Genomic DNA, 6,207 nt, shown 5'->3' with positions numbered 1-6,207 from the left:
CCGTGTCTGCGGGGACCCTCCTTACTGACTCCCCAGCTCAGGGATGGGCCCGAGAGAGGGCTGGCCTTCCAACCAGCTAGAGCAATCCAGTCCCCCCCCCCCCCCCCGCCCCCTGCCCTCGCCCCTCGCCCACTTTGGGGCTCCCCGCCCTCCAGCATGGCCGCCCTTCCTTGTGGCCACCAAGGAGCCGCCATCTGGGACAGGTGAACCCCGTCGAGGCAGGTGGCGGGGCCCCACCTCCAGGGCCTTATATTCCCCCAGGCACCCCTCTTTTTATTCAAAGGCACTGACTGTAATCTGGGGGCTGGCACCCGCCTCCCCCCAGCCTCTGGCTCCCCAAAGGCCCGGTACTGACCGAGCCACAGGCCACGGACGGGGGCCAGGGCTGGGGAGACCGTGTTGCCAGAGGCCAGGGCACCCTCACCCCGACGCCCTCTCGCATATGCAATGCCTAGCGTGGGACCCTGTAAATAGACGCTCTGTCAAGCCGAGACCCTCCCCCATCAAAGCCCAAGGTGAGGGGTGCCCCTGCTCCCCCCCCCCCTCCAGCTGCTGGCCCGTCTCCCTGTGCCCCTTTGCTCTGTGACAGACCCCGTCTTGTCTTTTTTTTTTTTTTTTTTAAAGGGAAGCTTTTTAAGAAGGCAACTTTCATCATTGTTTCTACAGGATACTATTCATCACCCCTCCCCCCGAGCCCGTCAGCCCCCCAAATGTCTCAGGACCCCCCCTCCTGAGGGGGGGTGGCAGGGGAGCCCAGGGCCGGGTGGCCTCCCTCACACCCCGGTGTCATAGAGTAAGCCCTTTCGGAGAACCATCTGTGGAGGCCAAGCAGAGAGCTCGAGCGCCCAGGCCAGGGACCCCCCCACCCCACCCCAGCTGAGAGGTTCCCTGAGGGGACAGCCCTCTCCCCCCCCCCCCCCCCCCCCCCCGCTCATACACCCCCTCGCAATAAAACCAACTGAAAAATCACAGCTGTCGTCCTGGCCAGTGGGGGCGGCTGGACTCGGGGTGGGGGGATCAAGGCCTCTGGGACTATGGCGGGGGCAAGGGCTGAATCCCCGCCGAGCACACTTTTAACACAGACTTCCTCGGGAATTGCACTAAACCCCTGCCCCTAGCTCTGAGCTCCGCTTCTGATCGCCCTGCCCACCCACTCCGCCTTAACCCCTGGCCCGCCCGCCCGTCCTAGGGGCCGCAGCGTCCGCATGGGCCCAGCGCCAGGACCCCGGCCCCTGACCCCGCGCAATCACATACTGTACATAGACGTGGATCGATTTTATTTTTATTCTTTAAATTAAGGTCGTGATCAAGTGTTGCCAAAGATACTGCTGAGTTCTCGCGTTTCAGGAAACAAACAAACAAAAAAAAAAATATTTGAGGGGGAGCGTGCTGACTGGTCAGAAAGGACACAGCAAAACGTTTTTTTGTTTGGTTGTTTGGGGTTTTTTTTTTTTTTGTGTTTTCTTTTTTTGTACTTTTTTTGGGGTGTTTTTTTTTTTTTTTTTTAACTGCCTGGTACAAAAAAAAAAAAAAAAATAGAAAAGAAAAACAAAGCGAAATTGTTATTTCCATCATCTTGGTGAAGTTTGGGTGGATGTGTGTGCGCGTGTGTGCGAGAGTGAGGTCCGGGCCAGGGGCTCCGGGCAGGGTTGGGGGGGGAGCTCCGGGGGGGGGGGGGGAGGTGTGTGCCGGAGGGCCTCCCCCCACACCCCCCGGGAGCGCTCAGCTGGCCTGTGGGACCTAGGAGAGAGAGGCTAACACCCTTGCTACTTCTCCCAGCCTAGCACCCCCCCCCCCCACCCTGACCCCACCTTTTGAGATTAAGAAAAAAAAAAAAAAAAAAAAAAGCAAAAAAACACTACAAAACAGAAAAAAAAAACAAAACTTAAAACCCAGTGAATGTAAAGTTCCGGACCAGGCCCAGCCTGGCACGGGTGTGGGCCTGCGCCTCTCCGGGTTCCAGCAGGCCATACCAAAGTCGGCCCCCCCCCTTGGGTGGCTTGCCCAGGAGACCCCCATGTGGCCATCTCGTCGCATTTGTACCTGGCTGTCCCTTTGCTTCCTTCCGGGGTTGGAGGGCGGTGGCGGGAGTCGGGGGCGGGGTGGGGGGGCAGCATTGGACACGTTGCGCATGGTGGGGTCGAGGCTGGGCCGGGCGGGGGAGGGGCCCCCCAGGACCAGGCAGTCCAGGCAGCCGGGATTGTAGGAGGCCAGACAGAGTGAAAGGAAAAGCAGGACAAAAATTTAAAACAGAAAAAAAAAAAAAAAAAAAAGCAAAATCTATTTTTTGAGAAAGAAAGATATTTATATTGCAGTTTTATTTAAAAAGTTTATTTAAGCTGAGGAAGCAGCCTCCTGGAGGGCGGCTGGCGCAGACGGGTTCAGGGCCTGGGGGCTCGGGCGCCCCGGGAGCCATAACCTCAGAGTTCAGACTAGCTCGCACTAAGGACATAGATTTACACAGGGGGTGGGCAGGCAGGGCCAGGAGGTGGAGGGGCTGGGAGACCCCCGTCCCGATGCCGGGCTGCCTGGAGGCCATATGGCCAGGGTTCCTGAGGCCCAGGGTCCCCCCCCGCCCCTCCCAGGCCCAGATACAAGGTGCCTTGGACTTTGGGGGGCCGTGGCCTGGTGAACGGGGGCGGGGGGTGGGGGGCAGGGGCGGTGCCCGGGGGCACAGAGCACAGAGCAGACATTCCATAGACTGTATTTGAGAGTCTTTATAACAGTGTGGGAGATTTAAAAAAAATCAATTGATAAAAATGCACTTTTGGGGGTGGGGGGGGGAGAAGCTTTAAAAGTAATAAAAACAAAAAACAAAAAGACAAAAGATGAAAAACCAGACAAAAAAAAAATCATTTTTCTTGTACATAAAAAACCACTAAACGCAGCCTGTTACGACCGCTGCTGCCTCATTTGCCTGATTTTGATGTTCTTTGTGTTTTGTTTGGGGGGAGGTGGGGAGCAGGGGACGGTGGGTGGGGGCTCGGGGGCCCCCTTCCCTGAGGGTCCGGGCTCATGCACCCACCACCAGTCGGGGCCCCTGCGGTGACCTGGCCTCGGGGCTCCGGGGTGGGCGGGTGTGTCCCCAGCATCGGCAGGCCAGGGCCCCTACAGAGGAGGTGACCCACAGTGTGGGTCTTGGCAGGTGGCACTGGGAAGGGGCCCGGGGGCGGGCAGGGAGAACTGCTGGACTGGACGAGCTTCTCCATCGTTTCCAGCTGCAGGGTTTCTGGAGGCCGGTGGGGGGGGGGTGGGAGTGGTGGTGGCTCGCTCGGGCACCCCAAGTCTGTCAGAGGCCCCCCCCACCCCGTGCGGCCCCCGCGCTGGCCCCGGGGACGCGACCAAGGATCCGAGCTGGCTGCTCCCGGACATCCCCGGGAAGAAGGGGGGCAAAGCCCAAGCAACCGATGAAGGATCCTGGACTGCAGCCCCCACGTCTGGGTTGGGGTTCCCAAACATGGGCACTTTCGGCCCCGGGAAGAGGCCCTCCCTACTGTTGCCCAGTTGGGCTCAGGCCAGCAGGACCCAGACTGGGGGGGTGGCAGAGGGGACTGGGGGGCCACAGCCTGGGAGAGCAGTGGCGGGGGCCTGGGGGGGGGGGGGGATAGAGGGTGCCGGCTCCAGGGGTCACGTGGCTGCACACGTGGCGTTCGAACCCAGGCCTCCCCCCTCAGCTGAGTGAGGGTGGGGCCGGCGGGGGCTGGGGGCAGCCACCAGCCCCACAAGGGCCTGGTCCCCCGTGCTCCCAAGTCCACTGGGAGAGGCTTGTTTCGAGTTGGAAGTATTCACACACGTCTCCCCCTGTAAAGCCAGAGGCTTTAGCACATCCCAACAACTATGGAATCGTCACCTCTAAGCTCCAGAACATTCCATGACCCCCAGAAGTGCCATTCCCCATTAGCAGTCACGGTCACACCTTCCCCCCACCCCGTGTTCCACTTCCTGTCCCCGGACGGGCCCGTTCTGGACGTTCCACACACGCGGGCCCACACCCCGCGTGGCCTCTGGCGTCCGGGTCCCTCCCTGAGCGTCGCGTGTCCGGGGTCCGTCCGCGGGGCGGCGGGGGTGGGCGCCTGGCTCCTGTTCAAGGTCCGATCACGTTCCCAGCCCGAGGACGCGTCTCCATCTGCTGGCCCGTCGGCGGGCGCTGCGTGGTCCCCACCTTTGGGCGCCCGTCAGTCACGCTGCCCTGCAGGTGCGTGTCGGGGCTCCCACGTGAGCCGGCTCCCTCTGCCTCCGGGTGGGTCGCGAGGACGGGGCGGGCCGGCTGGTGGTCGCTCCGTGTTGCGCCTGGGGAGGGCCCAGCTGTCCCGTCTTCTGGGGCGGCCGCCCCGCTCTCCACGCCCACGAGCCTCCGGTCCCCGCAGCCTCGCCAGCACTTGCTACTGGGCCGGGGACGCCAGCCCTCCCCGCGGCGGACGGGCGGTGGCTCCGGGCTGCGTCTCCCGGGGGCCGGTGAGGAGGCTCAGCTCTTCCCGCGAGCCTACTGGCCATTTGTGTACTTTCTAGGCCACGCAGGGGAGCAGGGACAGTCCTGGGGTTGGGTGGCTCTGGTTCAGCTCCTCACCCGACCTAGCGGGGTGACGCCGGGCCCAGCGGCCAAAGCGAAACCTTCCTCACTGGACCGAAGGCCGCGCTTCTTGGATCCTGAACACCGCGGGGCAGAAGGGAACGGTCAAGGGGGGGGGGGGGGGTCGGGGTTGTCTCTGTCCTTTGATGCCCTCGCCCCCAGCCAACGCCCCAGCACACAGAGAAGACGCCCCGGTGGCTTCACCTTGACCTTTTTTATTTGTGTTTTTTAAAAACAATTAAATTAGAATACAAATATTAGAAAACGGTGGCCCTCAGCGGCCCGTGCAGACGGAGGGGCCGCACTGCACAGCCGAGTTTATACAGTAAAACTGAATTTGCCCTCGGCCAGATTGATGTTCCCTTTCTTCTTTAGACTGAAATGATATTGCTTCCTGACTACAAGAGTTCTGTTTATACAAAGGAAATTATTCTGGGGCAGGGGGTGGGCAGCAAGGAAGAAAAGAAGCGAGACAGAACGGGGCAGAGGCGGTGGGGAGAACCAAGCGTGGCTCCGGGGGGACGAGGACGCCGGGTGGCGGGGCCGGGCGCCCAGCTGCCGGCTCCCCACGATGGCCGGACCCCACCCCACCCGAGGCCGGGCGTCCCCGGGGCAGGGGGGCGGGGGGGGGGGGTTGCTGGGTGAGCAGCTGAAGGGAGGCCCTCGGCCCGGCCCTGTTGGAAGACGAGAGTGAGGCTCCCAGGGGAGGGGGTGCCGGGCGGGCCTCTACCCGTCGGAAAACCCAAGAGCAAGAAGAGGGGGGAGGAGCACCCCAAGTGGAGAGGGTGGGGCGGGGGGGGGTGGGGGGGGGTCCCTGCTGCCCCTGGGGGAGTGGCCGCCCTCCCCGCCCCGCCCCGCCGAGGAGGGGCCTGGTGCGGCATCTGCGGCCGTCTGCGCTGTTCCGTAGGGAAGTTAACCTGAATTGGAGTTACCGAGGTAGCTGGCTAGAAAACGGAGACCCCCCCACGCCACACACGCCGCCGCACCCTGGGGCCCCCGCCTTCCACAGGGGGTCCTGGCCACATGCTGGGTCTTCAAATACCAAGTTATTGCACTTTCAAAAAATACAACACATCTGTGGCTAAACCCTCCCCGGGCCCCCCCATAACCACCCCCCCACCCCGGCCCCTGCTACCCCCCCGCCCCCCCTCCCTGCCCCAACCACTCCATGGCTTCTTGGCTAAAATGCTCCCTGCTCGGCGGTGCGCTCCAGGGTCTCTGGGCGAGTAGAACGTGTTTGCAGAGAAAAAAAAGCAAAGGAACAGACGAATGTCAAAGTTGCGGCTGCTGCCAGGGGGAGGGGCACGTGCCCGTCAGTGTCCCCGCCTGCCCCCCCACCCCCACCCCATGCGCCCCGTCCCCCTGCACCAGCTGGAATGGTCACTGGAAGAGGCGAGGCGGGGCGTCCCAGGGCCGGCTGGGCTCCGGGGCTCGGGCTCGGCGGGGAAGCAGCTGTGTGGGTGGCTTGCCTCGTTTTTAAAAGTTTGATTTTTTTTTTGTTTCCTTTTTCTTTTTTTTTTTTGTACTTTTTTTGTCATTTTACTTTTTTTTAATCCTCCGATAGGAGAGTCCAGAGGTACAGGTGCCAGGAGCCAGGGAAAGGGGTGGAAAAACAAAATGAACAGTAAAAAGAAAAC

At 61.7% G+C, this 6,207-nt stretch overlaps 1 protein-coding gene across 1 annotated transcript in view; it reads left to right on the top strand.

Annotated features, from left to right (window-relative positions):
- MAP2K2 (mitogen-activated protein kinase kinase 2) overlaps positions 1-6,207 on the top strand; it is a 211,776-nt gene that overhangs the window by 55,531 nt on the left and 150,038 nt on the right. The gene's annotated exons all lie outside the window — the stretch shown is intronic.

Source organism: Panthera pardus, unplaced genomic scaffold (genome assembly GCF_024362965.1).
Source record: "Panthera pardus isolate Hobbes unplaced genomic scaffold, ASM2436296v1 HiC_scaffold_8, whole genome shotgun sequence".
Classification (NCBI taxonomy): domain Eukaryota; kingdom Metazoa; phylum Chordata; class Mammalia; order Carnivora; family Felidae; genus Panthera; species Panthera pardus.
The sequence above is the reverse complement of the archived record's forward strand: the minus strand, read 5'-3'. Positions and strand labels throughout refer to the sequence as shown.